This window comes from Phacochoerus africanus, chromosome 11 (assembly GCF_016906955.1).
Source record: "Phacochoerus africanus isolate WHEZ1 chromosome 11, ROS_Pafr_v1, whole genome shotgun sequence".
NCBI lineage: Eukaryota > Metazoa > Chordata > Mammalia > Artiodactyla > Suidae > Phacochoerus > Phacochoerus africanus.
Window position 1 is genome coordinate 2896209 of NC_062554.1, and position 27660 is coordinate 2923868.

At 38.8% G+C, this 27660-nt stretch overlaps 1 protein-coding gene across 1 annotated transcript in view; it reads left to right on the top strand.

The window, feature by feature from the left end:
• The first annotated feature begins 2920 nt into the window (after positions 1 to 2920).
• LOC125111665 (interferon-induced very large GTPase 1-like) overlaps positions 2921 to 27660 on the top strand; it is a 42851-nt gene continuing 18111 nt past the window's right edge. The window contains 1 exon segment of the mRNA XM_047753688.1: positions 2921 to 3008. The gene's annotated coding sequence lies outside the window, so the exon portion shown is untranslated.

Sequence of the window (27660 nt, forward strand, 5' to 3'; positions counted from 1 at the left end):
TTGACTTAGCTGTAAATAACCCAGTCTGTTCATTTGGTTAATGTTTAAACTCTTTACTCTTTACTCTAAGAGTATAAGAATATTTCCAGAATATATTTAAATAGAGTCATTGCTGTTGATGGTGGTAGTGGCGGTGGTATTAGTTTTTTATATCTGATGTATATTTCCATTATGAAGAATCAGGTCATACTGCAGCTCTAAGAAACATTCTCCTATTGCTTCTTTTCTGATTTTTCTCCAGCATTCTTTCTGATCTTTCCTTCTGGAAACCATTTTAGAGTCAGTCTCTAAACATGTTAGCAGCACTTCTAGATCTAGGCTGCATATCTCCTTAAAGACGTGGAGAGCTCTTCATAGCCTTTTCCATTTCTCCCTCCTTTGAAGCTAAATTGTGAAGAACATCTCTCATTTGAACATTCTAGCACACTAGCTGAACCTTCAGGTGTATTCATTCAAATACTGGGACAGAAAGAATACTTCAGTTGGAAACTAGGAAACGAAAAGTCTCAAGTGAGTTATCTTCATGTTCAGGCCCACAGGAACAGCAAATTTATTTTTACGCGCTCACTTTTGCTCCACTAAAAACGTCTCCTTACAATAGGGTTTTTTGCAGGATATCCCATTGTGGCTTAGTGGATTAAGAACCCAACCAGTATCCATGAGGATGACAGTTCAATCCCCGGCCTTGTTCAGTGGGCTAAGGATCCCGTGTTGATGTTGCTGTGGCATAGGCCGCCAGCTGCAGCTCCAATTCGACCCTTAGGCTGGGAACTCCAGATCCTGTGGGTGCAGCCCTTAAAAAGATTAAAAAATAATAAAATAAAATAAAATAAAATTCGGAGTTCCCTTCATGGAGCAGCAGAAATAAATCCGACTAGAATCCAGGAGGATGTGGGTTCAATCCCTGGCCTTGCTTAGTGGGTCGGGGAATCCAGTGTTGTTGTGAGTTGGGGTGTAGGTTGCAGACATGGCTCAGAGACTACAGTTGCTGTAGCTGTGGTATAGGCTGGCAACTGCAGGTCCTATTCGACCCCTAGCCTGGGAATTTCCATATGCTGCGGGTGTGGCCCTAAAAAGCAAAAATAAATAAAATAAAATAGGGTTTTTTCCAAATGTAATTTATAAAATGAACATTAGAGTGTTTATAAAAATCATAGCACCTGAGCAATGAGCTAGACATCTCATGTCAGAATTTCTGTGAGTGGGGATAGGAATCCATATTTTAAAGGTGTCCTCAGGCAATCATTATGAGAAATGAACTGTGAGAACAACCACTTTGAAAGATTAACCCATACCTTTAACTCTAAAGTGGGTTAAAACCAAGGCCAGTTTAATCAGTCAGGAGAGTGAGGCTATCTCAATCCTTAACAGATTCATTAATTTGCTGCAATTTTTGCCTTTCTTGGAATAGATCTCTGCCTTTTTAAATCCATCCCCATAATTTTACATTCAAACAGACCGAACTGCATTATAAGCTAAGAGTGGAAACTACTGTCAGACTCTTTCCAGCACTTCGAAGTTTGGGCAAATACTCGACCTCCCACGCACAAGTCCTTCTCTGTAGACAAGAGTAAAGCTGATGAGAACTAAGGGCCATGTTTTTCCTTCTCATCTCTCTCCCTACTGTCTATGTCTCTACTTCCTTTTCATTTACACAAGCCCAGTATCAATTCTGAGACACAAAAAGCTACAATGAACGGTTAGTGAACTTGGAAACTACCAGAACAAATGCTTTATACACAGTGCTCGGATATGCACATTATTTTATGTCTTTTTCTTAGAGAATAAGTCAGCGAAAAGACAAAATGTGATCTTTCTTGTCTTTTTGTGTGTGTGTGTGTGCGCGCCAGATATGTTCTGTGTCAAGCAAACTATGGTCTTGAACAAGGATGTAATTGTGTGACTGTTATTAGATCTTGGCTGGAACTGACAAAGTGGACTTTCTATGTGACCTCAGAGGACTTCTTCCCAGACAATCTAGCTGAGGATGGGAAGGAGGGGTTCTGGTACATTCCTTAACTGAAAAGCTGATTTCTTCCTAAGGAAAATACTAGTGTGTTCTGTCCCTATCTATACCTACCAAAGGCCTTTGCATTAACCTCCAACAGAGATCATTTTATTAGGTGACCAGAGACTAAGTTTTTAGCAAGGACTAAATACATGAATTGAGTTTCACATTACACTTTCTCTAGTCAATATAAAATCTTATTCGTACTTTTCTAAGCTGGATGACTAAAATCTGTGTCCATTCAGGTATAAACCCAAGCTCCCAAGTCACCGGCAGATCATCTCCTAATGTGGGGATATATCAAGAGTCCGCCAGCTCCCTTCAGGGAAGATCATCTTGAAGAAAATCTCATGACACATTCAACTCCTACACAATGCCCTGCAGAGCTTACTCATTTAGAAAGAACGGTGACGACAGCCCGACTGTGTAACAGGACACACACTGACTCCACAGGTCCCAGAGGCACAGGCATATTCATCCAAACCTGAACCACACTGTCCAGGGGAGGCAGTCATCACTGAGGAGTCTACTCTCTTCCCTACATGCCTTTGTCTGTGTCCTTGAATTGACAGCTCTGAGAATTCTAGCTCAACAGGCTTAGTCCTTAGACTTAGAAAGAAAAAGCAGCTGCAGCTTCTGTCCTACCTTTCTGGTTCCTTCCTAACCTATTTGGAGGTCAATGGCTATGAGATTTCCAAGGCTGAAGAGGCCTTCTTTGGGATCACAATCTCCCACATCCCCTAGAGGAAAGTCTCCCTCTTTTGAGACAGCAAGAAAACAACAGGACTTGCTAAAACATTAGCAGAAAAGAGGCAAAGCATCTGCCTTAACTTTCAGTCTGTTCTGAAATGATGAAAGTTATTTTCCATGTTGTAGCAATTTCCATGGCTAATATTTCCTCTTACCTCACGGCAGAAGCACCAGGAGACGGGAAGATACCTCTGAGAGTTAACCTACAGGATCGGCATTCCTGACTGCAGCTGTGGTATGTAGTTTCAAGGTAAAGCTGAAAAAAAAAGAAAGAAAAGCAAGGCCTTAATTTAAGTCCTTCTGTCTTTTTTTTTAATTACTCAAATGAATTTATCACATCTGTAGTTGTATAATGATCATAACAATCCAATTTCACAAGATTTCCACCTAGGCTCTTCTGTCTTGATCATTTCTTTCACTCCCCAAGGTAAGTTTCCCAATATTTACTGGAACTTGACATACTGTCGTCATAACCGGTATTTATGCTCCCTGGCAGGTCTACTCTCAGTCTTCCTGATCTCCTAGAGTCTGGAGAGGACGCCTCTGTCTCAGAGAGCTTCTCTTTCTCCTGTACTTCCATTTCCAATCCTATAAGATCCTCTGGGCCTCTGGCCTTATTCATCTCATTCGAGCAGCCCTTGTCCCTTTCCATGCTGTTTTCCATACAACAGATTTTAGATTATTTTAGTTGGTAAGCCAATTTTAACCGGATATCTTCTCTGAAAAGTTTCCTCTACCACCTGGAATAGGGATAGGCACCAAATGAATTCCACGTACAGAACAGCCCAGCTACAATTCCTGAGCCACCTAAACTCCAAGTCCTCTGGGCCAACTGAAAGGTTTTGTTGAAAGTTACTCGTGTATCTCCAGATAACAGCCATTCTACTTCTTTCTCAATTTCCTTCTGCACTCTACCTTGTCACACTGAAAAATTCCTTGGAACCTAATCTGAAGAGGTATTCCTTCTAAATCCTCTGGATTAGCTCTTCAAATCCCTGATAACAGTTCCTTGCTCCAGATTTTTCTAAACTATGAGGCATGCTGTTATCACCAGGAGAATCATATGTCCCTTGACTTAGTGGTAGCAACACCCTTCACGAGGATTTACCTCATCAAGTCCCACATCCTCCTGGGCACAGAGATTATGGTTCCTACGGGGCTTTAGAAAAATTAAAAGATAGGAGTTAATATTTACTGAGCCCTTAGTGTAGGTCAAACACTTCACATGCGTGGTCACTTGGCACACAGGCGAGGGCAACGTCATAATTCAAGGCCTCTACAACACCCTCCCGTTGCATCTGGCCAACAGAATGTGGCATAGATGAAGGCATTTTTCAGATGTAATTAAGGTCTCAAGTCAGCTGATTTTACGTTAACCACAGGGAACAGCACCCTAGGTAGGTCTGACACAATCAGATCAAAGCCCTTAAAGAGAGATGTGGTCTTTTCTTACACTTGATCTTAGCCAAAAGGCCGAAAAGCGATGATGCGGTCTTTTCTTAGGTCAGATACTCTTCCCAGCTGCTGGCTTGAAGAAGTAAGCTACCACATTGAGAGAGGGCCTGTGGAAAGGGTAACATGGCAAAGAACTGTGGATGGTCCTAAGCCCACAAGGAAATGAATTCTGCCAACACGTAAAAGCTTGAAAGCAGCTTTCCTCCAGTTGAGACTCCAGAGGAGAATAAGGGTCAGTCACCACCTAGATTGCTGCCTTGTGATACTGTGAGCAGAGGACCCAGCTAAGCCATGCCAGACTCCTGAAGAACTGTGACATAGCGTATGTGTTAAGAAACTAAGTTTGTAGATTCTTTTATACAATCGAAAAATAATACAGACTTGGGTGCCTAGAAGTGGAAACGAAAAACATGGGAGCAGCTTTGGAATCAGGCTAGAAGAACTTTGAAAAGCATAAAAGAGAATGCCTATGTGCCTTCAACAGACTATTAGTATAAATCTAGGCATTCGTATGCTATAGTGGGGGCTCAGAAGAAATTGAGAAACATGTTATTAGAAAAAAAAAAAAGAGGATTCTTGTCATGTAGCAGTACAGAGCTTAGCAAAATTATGTCCTGGAGTTATCTACAAGGAAATACTTAAAAGCTGGTTATATAATTAAGAAGGCTTCCAAGTAAAGTGTTAAAAGTGCCTCCTGATTTTTTTCTTGCTACTTACAATAAAATGGGAGAGGAGAAAAATTGAAAAAAAAAAGTAAAAAGGGAACAAAGGCTTCATAATGTTGAAATTTCTCAGCCTCTGCAAAAGGCAAAAACCCATAAACATTGAGATTCACTGTCTTGAATCTCTGCTGACTGTACAATCTTTTCCTAAAATCTCAGAAAGCTCAAAGGTAAAGTAATTAGACAAAAACAAAACAAAACAAAACTGCCCTTTCAAGAGAATAACGGTCTTCCTCACAGATATCATCCAACCTAGAAGTCCTCTGGGAAGTGTGAGGGCACTGTCCCTTAGCCAGCTCAGCTGGAGGCCAAAGCTTTCATGGGCTTATCTGAAAAAGACCTATGGATGTGGCTTTTGTCTAAAGGTGTGAACTCCACTGAAATCTACAGAAGATCCACAAAGTTCTTGAGAGAATTCGTCCAGCAGAAATAGTGCCAGCTGTTGTCAGATGGAGGATCTGCTTATGTCTGTCAGAACTGGTTGGTTTAGAGTATTGTTCAAATCCCCTGTTTCCTTACTGATCTTCCGTCCAGATGTTGTATCCACTGACAGTGCGGCATTGAAACCTCCAACTATTATTTTACAACGCTGTATTTCTGCCCTGCTTCTCCATTTCTGCTTCATATGGTTTGGAGTTCTATTGTTAGGCGCACACATGTATAACTGTTACATCTTCTTGATGGGTTGACACTTTTACCAATATCCAGTGTTCTTCCTTGTCTCCTCTTAACAATTTTTTATTTCCTCTGATCTTAGCATAGCTATCTCAGTTCTCCTTTAGTAACTATTTGCCTGGAATGACTTTTTCCATTCTTTCACTTTTGATCTATTTGTCTTGGATCGAAAATGAATCTCTTCTAGACAGCATTTAATAGCATTTTGTTTTTTAATCCATTATGAGCATATTTACCCTTTAAGAGGAGAGCTTAACCCATTTACCATAATTACTGATAAGCAAACACTTATTTCTGGCATTTTTATCTGTCCTTTTTTTGTGTTTTATACCTTTTTGTTCCTCAATACTTCCATTAACTTCTTTCTTTTATATTTGATTTTTTTGTAGTGGGTCATTTTGATTCATTTCTCATTTTATGCATATTTTTAAGTCATTTTAGTAGTGGTTGTTCTGGAGCTTACAATAAACCTATTAAACATATAACAATCTATTTGGAATTAATTCCACATTAGCTTCCATAGGTGTACAAAAATTCTGATCCTGCGCTGCTCCATTCCTCCCCCTTTATGTTGTTTTTTCACGAATAGCATCTGTATACTTTGTGTGCCCACCTAACATAGGTTTATCATTATTATTTTATGCATTCATCTTTTCAATCAAATTGGGAAGGAAGAAGGAATCACACATGAAAAAGAACCAGCAAACAGTGCCTTGTATTTTCCTTCGCCTGTGTTATTTTTTTCGCAAGGCTTCAAGTTACCGTCTAGTACCCCTTCATTTCCACTTGAAGGACTCCCTTCAGTATTTCCTGTGTGACGTATCTACTAGAGACGAACTCCCTCAGCATTCGCTTACCTGGGAGTGTCTTAACTTCGCCTTTATTTTTGAACATAGCTTTGCAGATATGGGATTACAGTCTTTCTCTTCCCTCAGGTCCTTTAAATACGTCATCCTACTGTCTTTTGGCCTCCATGGTTTCCGCTGAGAAATCTACTCTTTTTCTTGCTGAGGTTCCCTTGTACCTGACAGTCACTTCTCTTTTGCTGCTTTCAAGACTCTCTCTTTGTCTCTGGCCTTTAAAACTTTTACCACAATGTGTCTCAGTGTGGATCACTTGTGTTTTTCCTTCCTAAATTTCACGGAGCTTCTTGAATAGGTGGATTCATGTATTTAATCAAATTACGATGTTTTAAATCTTAAAATTTTATTGAAGTATAGTTGATTTACAATGTTGTGTTCATTTCTGCTGCACAAAAATGTAATTCACCTATACACACACCAGATTATGACTCTTTAAACTATAGTTTCTTCAAAACCCTTTTACATCCCCTTCTTATGCAACTTCCATTATCTGTATGTTGTATGATGGATAGTGTCCTACAATTCTCATGGTCTCTCTCTCATTTTAGCTCATTCTTTTGTCTTTCCGCTCTTCAGACTGCATAATTTCAAATGACCTATTTTCAAGGTCTCTGATTTTAAAAAAAAAAACTAATTTATAATGTTCCTTTAATTTCTGCTGTACAATAAAGTGATCTGGCCATACATATACATGTTTTTTCATAGTATCTCCCACCATATTCTAACCCAAGAGACTGGACACAGTTCCCTATGCTATACAGTAGGATACCATTACTTATCCATTCTAAATGTAGTAGTTTGCATTTACCAACCCCCAAACCCTGCCCATCCCCTTCTTACCACCTCACCCCCGCCCCTGGCAAACACAAGTCTCCTCTCCATGTCCATGATCTGTTTCTGTTTTGTAGATAGGACCATTTGTGTCATATTTTAGATTCCAGATATAAGTGACAGCATATGGTATTTGTCTTTCTCTTTCTGACTTACATCACTGACTATGAGAATCTCTAGTTCCATCCATGTTGCTGCAAATGGCATTATTTTGTTCTCTTTTAATGGCTGAGTAGTATTCCACTGCATATATGTACCACTTCTTCTTAATCCATTCATCTGTTGATAGACAATTAGGTTGCTTCCATGTCTTGACTATTGAGAACAGTGCTGCAGTGAATACAGAGCTTTATGTATACTTTAGAATGAAAGTTTTGTCTGGATATATGCCCAGAAATGCGACTGCTGGATAGTTTCTGTGAGATTACTGGGAGTTCTGTTTTTAGCTTTCTGAAGTACCTCCAGACTGTTTTCCATAGCGGGTGTACCAATTTACATTTTTCCCAGCACCACTTATTGAGGAGACTATCTTTCCTCCAAGTTCTCTGATTTTTAATTCTACCCGCTCAAATCTGATGTTGAAATTCTTAGTGAATTTAGAATCTGAGCCACAACCGTGACCTATGCCACAGCTGCAGCAATGCTGGATCCTTCAGCCACTCTGCCAGGCAGGGGATCAAACTGGCACCTCCTCAGAGACAAGCCAGATCATTAACCCACTGTACCATAGCAGGACTCCATATGATTTTTAAACTTACGAGTCATTATTCAAAACATAATTCAAGGTTCTTGAGCCTTCACAAGATAATAATGAATATTAAAACATGGTAAAACCATTTTTTTAATTTACTTATCTTATTATTTAAACCAGGCCTTCTGCCACACAGGAAGCCAAAGCCTAAACTAAAAGCTGTGAGCCATAACTCTAAGAGACTCGGAGAAGGAACCCACTCTATATCCACATATTTCTAGAGCAATCTGAAAACAGGACCTTGGCTTGAAGAGACAAGTTGGTGAGAAGGAAGGGAAATGGAAGAGAAAAGGGGTATAAGAATTGATATAGAGATTAAAAAAGCAGCAGTGATGAAAAAAGTCAAAAGGAGCAAAGACTAAAACAGAGACAAAAGGATAGACTGTTAAGACTTGTAAACAACAAAATATGAATTTGACACGGTCATTGATCCAAAATAGTTACAAGCATGGAAAGAAGAGTAGTACATGATCTAAACAGATAATTAAGAAATGGTTAGAAAATCTATATAGTATATATAAGGTACTGCTGATGCTATGGAAAAGAAAGCTAGTTACTAAAGATTAATAAAAGGCTTCACGGATAAGGAGAAACAGTTTTTTTATACGACTGCTCATTTTTATTCAATACACACCACGATTTTTTAGCTCTTTACCACTGTACTTTTCCCTAGGATATCTCTGCTATCTTTCTCTTTTTTTAATGATTTTTTCCATTATACCTGGTTTACAGTGTTCTGTCAATTTTCTACTATACAGCAAGGTGACCCAGTCACACATACATATATACATTCTTTTTTCTCATATTATCCTACTCCATCATAAAGGACTAGACATAGTTCTCAGTGCTATACAGCAGGATCTATTTGTTTATCCACTCCAAATGCACTAGTTTGCATCTACTAACCCCCAAATCCCAGTCTACCCCACTCCCTCCCTCTGGACAACCACAAGTCTATTCTCCAAGTCTATGAGTTTCTTTTCTGTGGAAAGGTTCATTTATGCCATATATTAGACTCTAGATATAAGTGATATCATATGGTATTTGTCTTTCTTTTTCTGACTTACTTCACTCAGTACGAGAGTCTCTAATTCCATTCATGTTGCTGCAAGTGGCATTATTTTGCTCTTTTTATGGCTGAATAGTATTCCATTGTGTCTATATACCACATCTTCTCAATCCATTCATCTGTCAATGGACATTTGGGTTGTTTCCATGTCTTGGCTATTGGGAACAGTGCTGCAATGAGCATACGGGTGCATATGTCTTTTTCAAGGCAAGTTTTGTCTGGATATACTCCCAAGAGGGGGATTACTGGCTCATGTGGTAGTTCTGTACTTAGTTTTCTGAGGTACCCCCATACCATTTTCCATAGTGGTTGTACCAATTTACATTCCCACCAACAGTGCAGGAGGGTTCCCTTTTGTCCACACCCTCTCCAGCATTTGTTCTTTGTGGACTTATTAATGATGGCCATTCTGACTGGGGTGAGGTGTTATCTCATAGTAGTTTTGATTTGCATTTCTCTAATAATCAATGATGTTGAGGATTTTTTCATGTGCTTATCGGCCATCTGTATATCTTTGGAGGAATGTCTGGCCAGGTCTTTTGCCCATTTTTGAATTGGGTTGTTGGCTTTTTTTACTGTTGAGTTGTACAAGTTGTTCGTATACTTTAGCAATTAAGCCCTCGTCAGTTGCATCATTTGAAACTATTTTCTCCCATTCCATAGACTGTCTTTTTGGTTTTGTTTATGGATTCCTTTGCTGTGCAAAAGCTTGTCAGTTTGATTAGGTCCCACTGGTTTATGTTTGCTTTCATTTCTGTTGCTTTGGGATATTGATCTGAGAAAACATTTGTAAGGTTGATGTCAGAGAATGTTTTGCCTATGTTCTCTTCTAGGAGTTTGATGGTGTCTTGTCTTACATTTACATCTTTAAGGCATTTTGAGTTTATTTTCGTGCATGGTGTGAGGGTGTGTTCTAGTTTCACTGATTTACATGCAGCTGTCCAGGTTTCCTAACATCACTTGCTGAAGAGACTGTCTTTTTCCCATTTTACGGTCTTACCTCCTTTGTTGAAGATGAATTGACTGTAGGTATCTGGGTTCTCTCTTCTGTTCCATTGGTCTGTCTGTCTGTTTTGGTACCAGTACCACACTCTCTTGATGACTGTGGCTTTGTAATATTGCCTGAATTCTGGGAGAGTTATGCCTCCTGTTTGGTGTTTGTTCCTCAGGATTGCTATGGCAATTCTGGGTCTTTTGTGGCTCCATATCAATTTTTGGATTGTTTGTTCTAGTTCTGTGAAAAATGTCATGCGTAATTTGATAGGGATTGCATTGAATGTGTAGACTGCTTTGGGTACTATGGCCATGTTTACAATATTAATTCTTCCAATCCAGGAGCGTGGAATATCTTTCCATTTCTTTGTATCCTCTTTAATTTCCTTGATTAATGTTTTATAGTTCTCAGCATGTAAGTCTTTTGCCTCCTTGGTCAGGTTTATTCTCAGGTATCTGATTTTTGGGGGTGCAATTTTAAAAGATATTGTATTTTTGTATTCCTTTAATATTTCATTTTTAGTTTACAGAAATGCAACCCATACCTGAATCTCAATCTTGTATCCTGCTACTTTCCTGAATTTGTTGATCAGTTCAAGTAGTTTTTGGGATGAGTTCTTAGGGTTTTCTATATATAGTATCATGTCATCTGCATACAGTGACAATTTTACCTCTTGTTTTTCAATTTGGATACCGAAAAGGAGAAATTTAAACTCGGGCAGAAGGAATATAGAGCTCCTGGCAGAAAAGGTAGGGGACAAGGTTTATGCAAGATAATATTTAGAGTCGAGGATGCCATGAGAATGAAGGAAGCTAAAAGCATGTGATTTCTAAGAGAGAGAGTCAGGCAAGTATTGGGAAAGAGAAAAGGAGTGGTTTTGAAAGGAACTGTAGAGTTTGATCCTTGTTAAATTACGAGGGCCTTGAATGCCAGGGTAAGTAGAATTTTCAAAGTTTTCCAAACAAGGCAATACATAATTTAAACCGGGATTCAAAAGGATGACTCTGTATGCAATGTGGAAAAGGACTTACAAAAGAGAAAGACGAAATTATTGAATACACCAGAGCAAAGATGAAGACTCAGTGGCAGTGTGTATATGGAATCAGTATTAGATTTATGGCCACACTGATACAGGTGAATATATAAGATCATCTATGTCGACTATATAGTAGATGCCCAACAAGAAATGAAAAGCTATAGGTGAATAATTATGAAATAAGGTGTCCAGAAATAATGTTGCCCATATCACTATTCTCCCATCATTCCTGGGGGATACATGCAGACTAAAGGAGAATCTACACAGCAGCCAGACCTGAAAACGAGTCTCTAATTAGAGTGAGACATATTCCTAGTTAATCCAATAAGATCAAACATGAACACCAAGTCCAAAGTGAAAGAACAGAGAGAAAGTGAGCAACCCAAACCAAATGAAACTCTAAGAGGAACTGTAAAAGTTAGAAACGATTGAGGATGCCTCTAAAGGGTCTCATGATTAGCACCATAACTATCTTTCATGACATCAACGTCATCCTCTCAAAGAGGCACTGCCTAACCACTTAACTGGCCATGTTCCCTCTCCATAACATCACTCTTTCCACTCCTTCCTTAGCATGAATCACAAATTATTTTACTGGTCTGTTTATTTTTGTGTGAAATATCTGAAGAGCAGAGGTGCAAGGACATCTGTGTCTTATTAAGCAAGTAACCTAGAACACTACTTGGCTAAAGGTCAGTATTGGTAAGCATGTGAAATAAATGTTGAGACATCTTTCTTTTATTTTTGCTAAGTCTAATCTATGGCATCTAGGTGTATCAGACCAGCGTAGATAAACATAAGAAAGAAGAAGGGGTTTCATTTGTGTTAATGATCAGTAAGATGAAGACAGAGTACCAAAATATGCTGTTTAACTTGGTGACTAGAGCTTGAAAGACAGGACTGTGGAAAGCCCCTTTACAGAAGATGGAAATAGAAGTCATATGGCACAATGTAAACTGACGAAGAAATGGACAGTGAATGTTCATTAATTAATTTAGCCATCACACGGTCATGTTTATTAAGTCAAAAGTTTTAATTTTTGAAATATTATACTGACGGGAATGAAGAGATTGGGGACTTAAGGAGGAAACAAACTCCAGCCTGCATTTATTTAAGATGGGAATACAGGAACTTGTTTGGAGGTTGGCGTGAAACAACTAGGGGAGTAAGATAGATGCAAGGTATGAAAGAAAGGTGAAATAAGAGAGCAAGGCTCAAAAGGGTGGATAGATCTTATGTATTCTCTAGAGAATCAAGAAGTGAAGTCATCTAGTAAGGATTAGAGGAGCTCCAACTAAAGCTCTGTTTCTCCCTCCTCTGAGGCTACTCGCACGATCTTCCTTCCTCCTAGACTGATGCAGAACCCTCTAGGACCATGTCTTCTTCATGCCTGTAACCCCATTTTCTGGCAGATTACCTGGAACATAGCTCTATGATATACACATGGGTCTGGAAAGGAAGGAACAATTTGAGAATATGATGTCTGGTTGTAGTAAGCTAAAGAGACAAAGGTCAAAGATGCCTATTTAGAGCCTGAGACACTAGAAAAATTAGAATAGGATGAGTGTGATGGGAAAACAAAAGGAGAAAGAGGTTTGGAAATCAAGGGGTTAGTGCAATTTAAAATGTCCTGTTTTAATCCACACTCATGAGGAGTGCTGGCTGGTGAAGACCACATCTCTGCCTTAGGCTGACCTGTAGATTGACTCTCCAAATGCATATCTTCAAGTCCTCACCCAAGTATTCAACTTCTTCTCCTCTCTCCTCAGCTATTCACCAACAATCCCCAAACACGTGGCTGTACCCATCTACATAAGCAGTTCCTTTGGGTCCAGCTTAAAGGTTTTCTATAACCATTAGAGTCACAGTGAAAACATGTGAACAATGTTCTCCATGGTTCGCCATGTGGACATCAGGTTGAGTTGTCAATCATATTGTTCAAGTTCTCCTTAGTTTTTTCTAAATTTTTTATTGAAGTATAGTTGATTTACAACATTCCTTCCGTGTCTGTTGTATAGCACAGTGACCCAGTCATACATGTATGTACATTCTTTTTTTTAAATACTGTCTTCCAACATGTTCTAATCCAAGATATTGGACATAGTTCTTACTGATTTTTTGTTGGTTTGTTTTATCAGGTACTAAAAACCATACTAAACCTTTCCTAAAGTAGTTGTGAATTATCAATCTCACCAAGTAATTCTGTACATTTTGCTTTATTTTTAACATACTTATTTTTTAGAGCAGCTTTAGGTTTACACAAAATTGAGCAGAAGTCACAGAGATTTCTCATATACCTCCTACCCCCAACACATGCGCGGTCTCCTGCATTATCAACATCCTCAAAAGAAGTGGCACATTTGTCACATGGATGAACCCACACGTTGACACGTCAACATCACCCAAAGTACAGAGTTTGCATTGGGATTCACCTTTGCTTTGCACATTCCATGGGTTTTGAAAAGATATCTAATGAAGTGTAACAAACCTTTTAATATGCAGAATAGGTTCACTGCCCTAAAAATCCTCTGTGCTCCTTCTACTAATTCTTTCCTTGTAACCACTCATCTTTCTGCTGCCACCATAGTTTTATCTTTTCCAGAACGTCACACAATTGGAATCATACCGTATGACGCCTTTTTAGTCTGCCTATTTACACTTAGTAATATACATTTAGGTTTCCCCATGTCTTCTCAGTTCTTTTCATTTAATTTCATTTCCTTGTTCTCATTTTTTCAACTGAATAATATTTTGTTGCCTAGACATACCACAGTATATTTAATCCATTCACCTGCTGAGGAATATCTTGGTCACTTCCAAGTTCTTGAAATTATAAAAAAAGAAGCTTCGGTACACAACAGTGCGCCAGTTTTTATGAGATATGGATGCTGACTTTTAATCACATTGAAAAATGAATTTAAGTGTATAAGGATGAACCAAGATGTCTTCCAAAGTAGCTATTCCACCTGCATCCTCAGCAACAACAAAGAGGTGTTCCTTTCACACTATATCCTTGCTAGCAACTGGTATTGCCGGTATCTGGGTTTGGGCCACTGTAATAAGTATACAGGAATATTCCATTCTCCTGTGCTTTGCAGATACTGTGCTTGTGGCAACAACTATTGCCACCAATTTCTCTTCCCTCAACCCCTGGAGCCACTAATCTTTTTACAGTCTGCATTGTTTTGGCTTCCACTATGTCATATAACTGGAATTTTAAAGTAAATAGCATTATCAGACTGGTTTCTTTCACACAGCAAGATGATTTAAGATTCCTCCATGTCTTTTCATGGATTTATAGCTCATTTCTTCTTCTTGCTAAAAATAATCCACTGTATGGATAGGGAGACAGGATTGAAATGTTGGAATAGAAGGACTGGAGCTCAACTTCTCATAAAAACAACAAAATTACGACCATATGCTGGGAAACCTTCAACCAAATGCACTGAAAGTGTTCAAAAAGATATCCTACTCCAGAAGACAAAGAGGAGGCCACATCAAGAGGTAGGAGGGGAGATTACGTGATGTAAGGAAGCCCCACAGACTGGAAACTAACGGTATCACAGAGCCTCACCTACAGGAGTGAGAGTTCTGAGCCCCACGTCAAATCCCCATGCCTGGGGCCTGGCACTGGGAGAAAGAGCCCCCGGAGCATCTGGCATTGAAGGCCAGTGGGGCTTGGGCGCAGGAGCTCCACAGGACAGGGGGAAACGGAGACCCCATTCTTGAAAGGTGCACATGGACTTTGCATGCACTGGGTCCAAAGGCAAAGCAAAGGCTCCATAGGAATATGGGACAGACCCGACTGCAGTTCTTGGAGGACTCTCTGGGAAAAGAGGGGGTGACAGCAGCTTGTTGTGAGGGAAGGACATTGGAGGCAAAGCTCTCGGGAATATTCATCACCATGCCTTTCTCTGGAGGGGGCCATTTTAGGAAAATCTGGCCCCACCCATCAGTGCTGAGAAGCCCCAAGCCAAACAACAATCCAGGTGGGATCACAGCCCCACCCATCAGTGAACAGGCTGCCTAAAGAACCCACAGGCACACAGCTGCCTCTAATCTCATCCAAAGACAAAGCCCAACCAAGCACAGAGGGACAGGAATCAGCTCCACCTACCAGGGGGCAGGCATCAGCCCCTCCCATCAGGAAGCCCACAGCAAGCCCCGTGTACCAAATTCAGCCACAAGGGGGGCAGACACCAGAAGTAAGAGAGGCTACAACTTTACTGTCTGCAAAAAAGTCACCACACCAAAACCTATAAAAATGAAAAGACAGAGAACTATAACTCAGATGAGGGAGAAAGAAAAAAAAACCACAAAACCAGCTAAGTGATCAGGAGATTCTCAGCCTCCAGGAAAAGGCTTTAGACTGTTGATCCTGAAGATGATGTAAGACACTGGAAATACCCTGGAGGCAAAGATGGATAATTTACAGGAAACACAAGCAAAGAAATACAAGGTATTAAAACTTAAGCAAGCAGAGATGCAAAATACAATAACTAAAATAAAAAATTCATTAGAAGTAGCCAACAGCAGAATACAGGGGGCAGAAGAACAAATAAGCAAGATGGAGGACAGATGAGTGGAAATCACTGATGAGAAACAGAAAGGAGAAAAAAGATTGAAAACAATGAAGAGAGTCTCAGAGAACTCTAGGACAACATTAAACACACCAAAATCCATATTATGGGGGGCCAGAAAGAGAAGAGAGAGGGAAAGGGACAGAAAAAAATATTCCAAGAGATAATAGCTGAAAACTTCCCTAACATGGGAAAGGAACCACTCACTCAAATCCAGGAAGCACAAGTGCCATATAAAATAAACCCAAGGAGGAACACCCCAAGACACATATTAATCAAACTGACCAAAATTAAAGACAAAGAGAAAATCTTGAAAGCAGCTACAGAAAAGAAACAAACAACATACAAGGGAACCCCGATGAGGTTATCGGCAGATATTTCAGCAGAAACTCTGCAGGCCAGAAGGGAGTGGCAAGTTATACTTAACATGATGAAAGGGAAAAACCTCCAACCAAGATTACTTTACCCAGCAAGGCTCTCATTCAGATGTGAAGGAGAAATCAAAACCTTCACAGATAAGCAAAAGTTGAGAGAATTCAGCAACACTAAACCAGCTTTACAACAAATACTAAAGGAACTTCTCTAGACAGAAAGGAAAAGGCCACAACCAGAAACAAAAATACCACAAATGACAAGGCTCACCAGGAAAGACATGAAATCATCCATACACAATTATGCCACCAAAATCAGAAATTCTGAGAAGAGGTGGGTACCAATGCAGGACACTGGAGATGCACTTGCAGTTAAGAGACCAATAACTTAAAACAATCTCGTCTATATATATACAGAGCGACTCATATCAAAACTTCAGAGTAACTGCAAATCAAAAATCCACAACAGATACACAAACCAAGAAGAAATATCAGCTCAATTACAACACTAAAGATAGTCATCAAACCACAAGAGGAGACAACAAGAGAAGACAGGAAGAATAAAGAGCAATAAAAACAAATCCAAAGCAATTAACAAAAATGGCAATAAGAACGTACATATCAATGATTGCCTTAAATGTTAATGGACCTAACGCCCCAACCAAAAGACACAGACCAGCTGAATGGATACAAAAAAGAAGACCCATATATATGATGTCTTCAAGAGACCCACATCACTTCAAGGGACACATACACATTGAAAGTGAGAGGATGGAAGGAAATACTCCACACAAACAGAAATCAAAAGAAAGCTGGAGTACCAATACTCATATCAGAAAAACACAGACATTAAAATGAAGAATATTTTAAGAGACACAGAAGGTCACTATCTAATGATCAAAGGATCAATCCAAGAAGAATATATAACAATTTTAAATATCTACACACCCAACATAGAATCACCACAATGTATAAGGCAACTGCTAACAACCTTAAAAGGACAAATCGACAGTAACACCCCACTCACAGCAATGCACAGATCATCCAGACAGAAAATCAATAAGGAAACACAGGCCCTGAATGAAGCATTAGACCAGATAGATGTCATAGATATTTATAGGATATCCCCTCCAAAAGCATCAGAATACACATTCTTCTTAAGTACACATGGAACATTCTCTAAAATTGATCACAACCTGGGCTACAAATCAAGCCTCAGTAACTTTAAGACCATTGCTATCCTATCAAGCATCTTTTCTGACAATGCTATATGACTGGAAATCAACAACAAGAAAAAAACTGCAAAAAACACTAACACGTGGAGACTAAACAACATGCTACTAAACAACCAAGGGATCACTGAAGAAATCAAAAAGGAAATTAAAAAATACCTACATGCTAATGACAACAAAGATATGACACTCCAAAACCTATGGGATGCAGCAAAAGCTGTTCTAAGAGCAAAGATTATAGCAATACAAGCCCACCTCAGGAAATAAGAAAAAGCTCAAATAAGCAAGATAACCTTACATCTAAAGCAGTTAGAGAGAGAAGAACAGACAAGACCTAAAGTTAGTAGAAGGAAAGACATCATAAAGATCAGAGCAGAAATCAATGAAATAGAAACAAAGAAAACCACAGAAAAGATCAACGAAACAAAAAGCTGGTTCTTTGAAAAGATCAAGAAAATTGATAAACCCTTAGCCAGACTTATCAAGAAAATAAGAAAGAGGACTCAAATCAATAAAATTAGAAATGAAAAAGCAGAAGTAACAATGATCATCACAGAAATTCAAAGGAGCATAAGAAACTACTATATGCACCTAAACGCCAATAAAACGGAAAACCTAGAAGAAAAGGACAAATTCGTAGAAAAGTACAATCTTCCAAGACTAAACCAAGATGAAATAGAAAAGATGAGCGGACCAATCACAAGTACTGAAATTGAAACCATGATTGAAAAACTTCCAACAAACAAAAGTCCAGGACCAGATGGCTTCACAGGCGAATTCCATCAAACACTTAGAGAAGAGCTAACACCTATCCTTCGGAAACTATTCCAAAAAAAAATGCAGAGAAAGGGACACACCCAAACTCATTCTATGAGGCCACCATCACCCTGACACCAAATCCAGACAAAGATACCACAACAACAACAAAAAGAAAATTATAGGCCAATTTCACTGATGAACATAGATACAAAAATCCTTAACAAAATACTAACGAACCACATCCAACAATACATTAAAAGGATTGTACATCATGATCAGGTGGAATTTATCCTTGGAATGCAAGGGTTCTTCAATATCCACAAATTCATCAGTGTGATACACCACATTAACACACTGAAGAATAAAAAACCATATGATCCTCTCAATAGACACAGAAAAAGCCTTTGACAAAATCCAACACCCATTTCTGATAAAAAAAAAAAAAAACCCTTCAGAAAGTGGGCACAGAGTGAATCTACCTCAACATAATAAAGGCCGTATATGACAAACCTGCACCTGACATCATTCTTAATGGTGAAAAGCTGAAAGCATCCCTGCTGAGATCAAGAACAAGGCAAGGATGTCCACTCTCACCACTACTATTCAACATAGTTTTGGAAGTCCTAGCCACAGCAATCAGAGAAGTAGAAGAAATAAAAGGAATCCAAGTTGGAAAGGAAGAAGTAAAACCATCACTATTTGTGGATGATGTGATACTCTACCTAGAGAATGCTAAAGACTCTACCAGAAAACTGTTAGAGCTCATCCATGAATTTGGCAAAATTGCAGGATACAAAATTAACACACAGAAATTGACTGCATTTCTATATACTAACAATGAAAGAGCAGAAAGAGAAATTAGGGAAGCAATCCTGTTTACCATCGCATCCAAAAGAATAAAATACCTAGGAGTAAACCTACCTAAAGAGACAAAAGACCTGTACTTTGAAAACTATAAGACACTGATGAAAGAAATCAAAGACGACACAAATAGATGGAAAGATATACTATGCTCTTGGATTGGAAGAGTCAATATTATCAAAATGACTACACTTCCCAAGGCCATCTGCAGATTCAATGCAATCCCTATCAAATTACCAGGGACATTTTTCACAGAACTTGAAGAACATATTTTAAAGTTTGTTTGGAAGCACAAAAGACCCAGACTAGCCAAAGACATCCTGAGAAAGAAAATTGGAGCTGGAGGAATCAGGCTCCCTGACTTCAGACTATACTACAAAGCAACAGTCATCAAAACTGTATGGTACTGGCACAAAGACAGATACATAGATCAGTGGAACTGGATAGAAAGCCCAGAATTAAACCTGCGCACCTACAGTCAACTAATCTATGACAAAGGAGGCAAGATTATACAATGGAGAAAGGACAGCCTGTTCAATAAGGGGTGCTGGGAAAACTGGACAGCCACATGGAAAAGAAGGAAATTAGAACACTCCCTAACACCATACACACAAATAAACTCAGAATGGGTTAAAGACCTAGATATGAGACCAGATACTATAAAACTCTTAGAGGAAAACATAGGCCAATCACTCTTAGACATAAACCACAGCAACATCTTCTCAGATCCATCCACCTCTTAGAGTAATGACAGTAAAAACAAAAATAAATAAATGGGACTTAATTAAACTGAAAAGTTTCTGCACAGCAAAGGAAACCCTAAACAAAACACAAAGACAGACCACAGAGTGGGAGAAAATCTTTGCAAATGAATCGACTGACAAGGGATTCATCTCCAAAATTTATAAACACCTCCTAATGCTCAATACCCCAAAAACACAAACAACCCCATCAAAAAATGGGCAGAAGATCTAAACAGACAATTCTCCAAGGAAGACATATGGATGACCAAAAAACACATGAAAAGATGTTCACCATCACTCATGATTAGAGACATGCAAATCAAAACCATGATGAGGTACCACCTTACACCAGCCAGAATGGCCATCATCAAAGTCTGCAAACAATAAGTGCTGGAGAGGGTGTGGAGAAAAAGGAACCCTAGTACACTGCTGGTGGGATTGTAAATTGGTGCAGCCACTGTGGAAAGCAGCATGGTGATGCCTCAGAAAACTAAACATAGAACTACCTTTTGATCCAGCAATCCCACTCCTGTGGGCATCTATCCAGAGAAAACCATGACTCAAAAAGACATATGTGCTCCAATGTTCATTGCAGCACTATTTTCAATAGCCATACCTGGAAACAAACTAAATGTCCATCGACAGAGGAGTAGATCAAGAAGATGTGGAACATATACACAGTGGACTATTACTCGGCCATTAAAAGGAACGAAATACCAGCATTTTTAGCAACATGGATGGAGCTAGAAATTATCCTGCTAAGTGAAGTCATTCAGACAATGAAACACTAACATCAAATGCTATCACTGACACATGGAATCTAAAAAAAGGAAACAATGAACTTCTCTGCAGAACAGATACTGACTCACAGACTTTGAAAAACTCATGGTTTCCCAATGAGACAGGCTGAGGGGTGGTGGGATGTATTGAGGGTTTGGGATGGACATGCTGTAGGGTTTGGTTGTGATGACTGTTGTATACCTGTAAATGTAATAAAATTCATTAAGAAAAAAAGAAATAAATAAATAAATACTGGGAGCTATAAGGAGGAGCTAAGAATAATTAGAAAATTCATTTGCAGAGACAAGAGCTGTCACGAAATGTCCCTCTAAAATCTCAAAGAAGATAAGAATGCCCACTCTCACCACTTTTATTCAACATAGTGTTGGAAGTCCTAGCCACAGCAATAAGATAAAAAGAAAAAAGAAGTAAAAGTTATCCAAATTGGAGTGGCAAAATTCTCACTGTATGCAGATGACATGATACTATAATATAGAAAACCCTAAAGACACCACACACAAAGTACTTGATCCAATCAATGAATTCATCAAAGTAGCAGGATACAAGATTAACATTCAGAAATTGGTTGCATTTCTGCATATTAACAATGAAATATTAGAAAGGGAATATTAAAAAAACAGCAACTTTTAAAATCAAAACCCAAGGAAATAAAATACCTACAAAGAAACCTGACCAAGGAGGTGAAAGGTTTATATTCTGAAAACTATCAAACATTAAACAAGAAAATTAAAGAGGATTCAAAGAGATGGAAAGATATCCCATGCTCCTGGATTTGAAGAACTACTATTGTTAAAATGGCCATACCACCCAAAGCAATCTACAGATTTAATGTGATCCCTATCAAATTACACTTGACGTTTTTTTCACAGAACTAGAATAAATAATCCAAAAATTTAAGGGAACCGTAAATGACCCAGAAAAGCAATCCTGAGGGGAAAAAAAATCAGAAGGCATAATTCTCCCAGACTTCAATCTTATAAAGATACTGTAATCAAGAAAGTGTGGTATTGGTACAAAAACAGACATACAGATCAATGTAACAATAGAGAGCTCAGAAATAAACACAGACACCTACTGGGTTAATTAATCTGTCAATTAATCTTTGACAAAGGAGGAAAAATATAAAACAGGTAAAGACCATCTCTTCAGCAGGCAGTACTGGGAAAACTGGACAGTGGCAGGTAAATCAATAAACCTAGAATATACACTCACACCATGCATAAAAATAAACGCCAAATGGCTCGAAGACTTAGACATAAGATATGACACCATAAATCTCCTGGGAGAGAACAGAAGCAAAACAGTCTCTGACATAAACTGTACAAGCATTTTATCAGGTTAAACTCCCAAGGCAAAAGAAATAAAAACAAAAATAAACCGATGGGAACTAAAAATTTGCAAGCTTTTGCACAGCAAAGGAAACAATTTAAAAAACAAAAGCAAAAAGACTACATATGGAATGGGAGAAAATAGTTGCAAATAATGCAACTAGCAAGGGCTTAATCTCCAAAATATACAAACAACTCACACAAATCAACAACAACAACAAATCCAGCCCAATCAAAAAATGGGTAGAAAACCCAAATAGACATTTCTCCAAATAACACATACAGATGGCTAGTAGGGACATGAAAAAATGCTCAACATCACTAATTTTTTTTTGTCTTTTTGCCATTTCTAGGGCCACACCCGCGGCATATGGAGGTTCCCAGGCTAGGCGTCCAATCGGAGCTATAGCCGCCGGCCTACACCAGAGCCACAGCAATGCAGGATCTAAGCCGCCTCTTCGACCTACACCACAGCTCACAGCAACGCTGGATCTCCACCCCACTGAGCAAGGCCAGGGATCAAACCCGCAACCTCTTGGTTCCTAATCGGATTCGTTAAACACTGCACCACAACGGGAACTCCAACATCACTAATTATTAGAGAAATGCAAATCAAAACTACAATGAGGTACCACCTCACACTAGTCAGAATGGCCATCAACACATCAACAAATAACAAATGCTGGAGAGAGCGTGGAGAAAAGGGAACCTCCTGCACTGTTCGTGGGAATGTAAATTACTACAACCACTATGGAAAACAGTATGGAGGCACCTCAGAAAACTAAATATAGAGCTACCATATGACCCAGCAATCCCACTCTTGGGCATATACCACAACAAAAGTCAATGTAAAATATACATGCATATTCCCTATGTTCATTGCAGCACTATTCACAACAGCCAAGATGTGAAAACAACCTAAATTTCCATCAACAGATGAATGGATTAAGAAGTGGTACATACCGGAGTTCCCATCGTGGTGCAGCGGAAACGAATCCGCTAGGAACCATGAGGTTGTGGGTTTGATCCCTGGCCTCGACTAAGTGGGTTAAGTTGCCAGCATTGCCGTGATCTGTGGTGTAGGTTGCAGACACAGCTGGGATCTGAGTTGCAGTGGCTCTGGAGTAGGCTGGCAGCAACAGCTCCAATTCAATCCCTAGCCTGGGAACCTCCATATGCCGTGGGTGTGGCCCTTAAAAAAAAAGACAGAAAGACAAAAAATTTTTTTTTAATTTAAAAAACAGAAGTGGTACATATATACAATGGAATACTACTCAGCCATTAAAAAGAACAAAATGATGCCATTTGCAGCAACATGGACGGAACTAGAGATTCTCATACTAAGTCAGAAAGAGAAAGATAAACACCGTCGTGATATTTATGCTTGGAATCTAAAATGTGGCATAAATGACCCTATCTACAGAACAGAAACAGACTCACACACATAGAGAACAGATTTGTGCTTTCCAAGGGGTAGGCAAGAGGGAGTGGGATGAACTGGGAGTTTGGGATGGTAGATGCAACTATTACATTTAGAATGGATAAGCAATGAGGTCCTACTGCACAGCACAAACTATATCCAGTCTCTTGGGATAGACCATGAAGGAAGATAATATAAGAAAGGGAATACACACACACACACACACACACACACACACACACACACCCACACACTCTCACATGACTGGCAAAATTGGCACATTGTAAATTACCTGTACTCTATAAGAAAGTTTAAATTAAAAAAATAAAGCTGTCAAAGACATCATGGGGAGTTTTTGTGTAGATATAAGTTTTCAGCTCATTTGAGTAAATACCAAGTAGCTCAGTTGCTGATCATAGGATATTTGTATGGGGGGCTAGTAAGACACTGCCATAAAACATTTTGCATTCCTACCAGCAATCCCATCAGCATTTGGCAGTGTCAGTGTTTTGAATTTTAGCCATTTTAATTGTTATGTAGCAGTACCTTGTTGTTTTAATTTATAATTCTCTAATGACAAAGATGGTGAGCATTTTTTCACATGGTTATTTGCCATTTGTATATAACATGTTTTTGGTAAAATATCTGTTCAGGAATGTTGTACTATTTTTAATTGGGTTGCTTGTTTTCTTATTGTTGAGTTTTAAGGGTTCTTTGTATATTCTGGATACTAGCCTTTTATGAGATATATATTTTTCAGACTTGCTACTAGTCTTTGGCTTATCTTGCCTTTTTTAAAACAGAATTTTCCATAAAACAGAAGTTTTTAAAATTCATGAGGTTCAAATGAATAAATTTATCAATTTATTCTTCATGCATCATGCTTTTCATTTTGTATCTAGAGCCATCATCAATTCCAAGGTCACCTACATTACCTGCTATGTTATCTTCCAGGAGTTTTAGAGTTTTGTACTGTTTTGAGGCAATTTTGTGAGGAGTGTAAGGGCTATATCTAGATTCATTTTTCGCATGTAGATGTCCAGTTATTCCAGCATCTGTTGTTAAGAGTTATCCTTTCCCCCACTGGATTGCCTTGACTCCTTTCTCAAGATCAGTTGACTATATTTGCGTAGGTCTACTTCTGGAACTTCTACTCTGTGCATCAGTTCTATTCTTTTGCCATTACCACACTGTCTTGATTACTTTTTATAGCTTTATATAATCTTTTTTTCTGTCTTTTTGCCTTTTCTAGGGCTGCTCCCGCGACATAAGGAGGTTCCCAGGCTAGGGGTCGAATCGGAGCTGTAGCCACCAGCCTACGCCACAGCCACAGCAACACAAGATCCGAGCCATGTCTGCAACCTTCACCACAGCACATGGCAATGCCGGGTCCTTAACCCACTGAGCAAGACCAGGGATCAAACCCGCAACCTCATGGTTCCTAGTCGGATTCATTACCCACTGCACCACATCGGGAACTCCTAGTCTTTTTTTATATCCGTACCTGCAACATATGGAAGTTCCCAAACCAGAGACTGAACCTGAGCCGAAACTGTGACCTATGCAGCAGCTGCAGCAACACTGGATCCTTTAACCCATGTGCCAGGCCAGAGATCTAACCTGTGCCTCCAAAGTGACCCAAGCCACTGCAGTTGGATTCTTAACCCACTGTGCCACAGCAGGAACTCCTTTATTCTAAGTCTGGAAGTCTGGGAGCGTCAGCACTCTGACTTTGTTCTTCCCCCAGTGTTGCTGGCTTTTCTGGGTCTTTGGCCTTCCTTGTAAACTTTAGAATCGGGTTGTTGATATCCACACAGTAACTTGCTGGGGTTTTGATTGAGATTGCATTGTCTCTGCACATTAATTTGGGAAGAACTGATGTCGTAACAACATTTTTGGTCTTTCTTGGGGGGCCGTTCTGTGTGCGGGTGGGTATGTGTACATGTGTGCATATCATGTCTCCTTCGTCCATTAAGCCATGGACTGATGATTACATTGTTTCCATATCTTGGGTATTGTGAATAATGCTACAATAAACAAGGGAGTGAATACATCTCTTCATTATTCCTCCTTTTACTTCCTTTGGATATATACCCACAAGTGCAATTGCTAGATAATATAGTGATCCTATTTTTTATTTTTGAGGAACATCTGCAATTCCATAGTGGCTGAACCAATATACATTCTCAGCAACAGTACACAAGAGTTCCCTTTACTCCACAGCCTCACCGGCACTTACTATCTCTTAGCCTCTTGATGAAAGCCACTTTAACAGGTTTGAAGTGGGTTCTCATTCTGGTTTGATTTACATTTCCCTGATGATTAGTAACGTTGATCACCGCATACCTATGATCGTGACCATTTTACCTCTTCCTTTCCAATTTGGATGTGATTTTCCCTACATTCATTCCTAGGAGATGTACAGTATCAAGTCTTAAGTTTAACTATTTAATCCACTTCAAGTTAATTTTTGTAAAATAGGGCCTCATTTTCATTTTTCTGCATGTGGTCATCTACTTTTCCCAACACCATTTGGGAAGAGAGTAGACCTTCCCCATTGAGTGTTCTTGGCTCCTTTGTCACGTATCAGTTGACCATATATATCCAACAGTTTATTTCTGGGATCTCCATTTTGTTTCATTGGTCTCTGTGTCTATTTTTATGCCAGTACCACAAGGTTTTAATTAATACAGCTTTGTAGTATACTTTGAAATCAGGACGTGTGATGCCTCTGGCTTTGTTTTGCTTTCTCTGGATTTCTCTGGCTATCTGGAGTCTTTAGGATTGTTTTTTCATTTCTGGGGAATATGCCATGAGGATTATGATAAAGGTTGCACTGAGTCTACAGATGGCTTTGAGTGGTAAGGACATTTTAACAATATTAATTCTGATGCATGAACATGGGTATCTTTCCATTTGTTTGTGCCTTTTTCAATTTTTTTCATCAAAATCTTGTAGTTTTCATTGTAGAGGTCTTCCACTTCCCTTGGTTAAATTTATTTCTAAATATTTTATTGTTTTGGTGCTACCAGAAATACAATAGTTTATTTCTTTTTTAGATGTTTTTAATGTATATGAACACAACTGATTCCTGTATGCGTCCAGCCTATGGAAGTTGCAGGGTCAGGGACTCAACCCATGCCACAGCAGTGACTCAAGCCACTGAAGTGACAATGCTGGATCCTTAACCCACAGCACCATAAGGGAATTCACCTTGTTATGTTATTTATATTCTGCAATTTTATTGAATTCATTAATTGGCTCCAACAGTTTTCTGGTTAGTCTTTAGGATTTATAATATTGCATCACCTGAAATTTTATTTCCTCCTTCCCAGTTTGGACGCTTTTATTTCTCTGTCTTGCCTAATTGCTCTAGTTAGGACTTCCAGTACCATATGAAAGGAGAGTGGTGAGAGTGACCCTTGCCTTATTAATAGTAGCTGTGGGTCTGCCATATATCATCTTTATTATGGTTGAGGTATGTTCCTTTTCTACCCAATTTATTCAGGATTTTTATGATGAAACTATGTATTTCATCAAATGCATCTATTGTAATGATCATGTGATTTTTATGTTTCATTCTATTAAGATTATATATCCTGTTTATTGATTTATATATGTTGAACCATGCTAGCACCCCAAAGAATAAATCCCACTTGGTCCTGCTATGTAAGCCTTTAAATGTGTTCTTCAATTCAGTCTGCTGATATTTTACTGAGAATTTTTCACCTACATAATTGGGGTATTGATAGGTAGTTTGCTAGCTGTGTCCTCATCTTTCCTTGTTATCAGGGGATACTGACCTCTCAAGATGACTTTGGGAGTATCCTCTCCAGTTCTGTAGAAGAGTTGGGGAAGGCAGGTGTTAATTCTTAAGGTTTAGTAGAATTTTCCAATGAGGCAATTTGGTCCTAGGACTTCCTGTGTTAAGAGATTTTTGATTACTAAGTCAATTTCCTTACTCATTATTGGTCTATTCAGATTTTCTGTTGATTCCTGATTGAGTCTCGGTAAGTTGTGTGTTTCTAAGAATATATCCATTTCTTCTAGGGTATACAATTTATTGGCATATAATTACTCACAGTAGTCTCTCATGAATCTTTGTATTTCTGTAGCATGAATTTTCATATCTCCTCTTTCATTTCTAATTTTGTCTTCTCTTTTTCTTTGTTAGTTTAACTAAAATTCTGTCATTTTTAGTTATCTTCTCTAAAAAACAGCTGTTTCATTGACTATTTTTCTACTCTTTTTCTGGTCTCTATTTATTCTACTCTGATCTTCCTTCCTTCAGCTAACTTTGGGCTTAGTTTATTCTTTTTCTAGTCCACTGAAGCATAAGTTAGATTCTTTTGAGATTTTACCCAATATAAACATGCATTGTTAAAAACCTTATTTTCAGAACTGCTTTTGA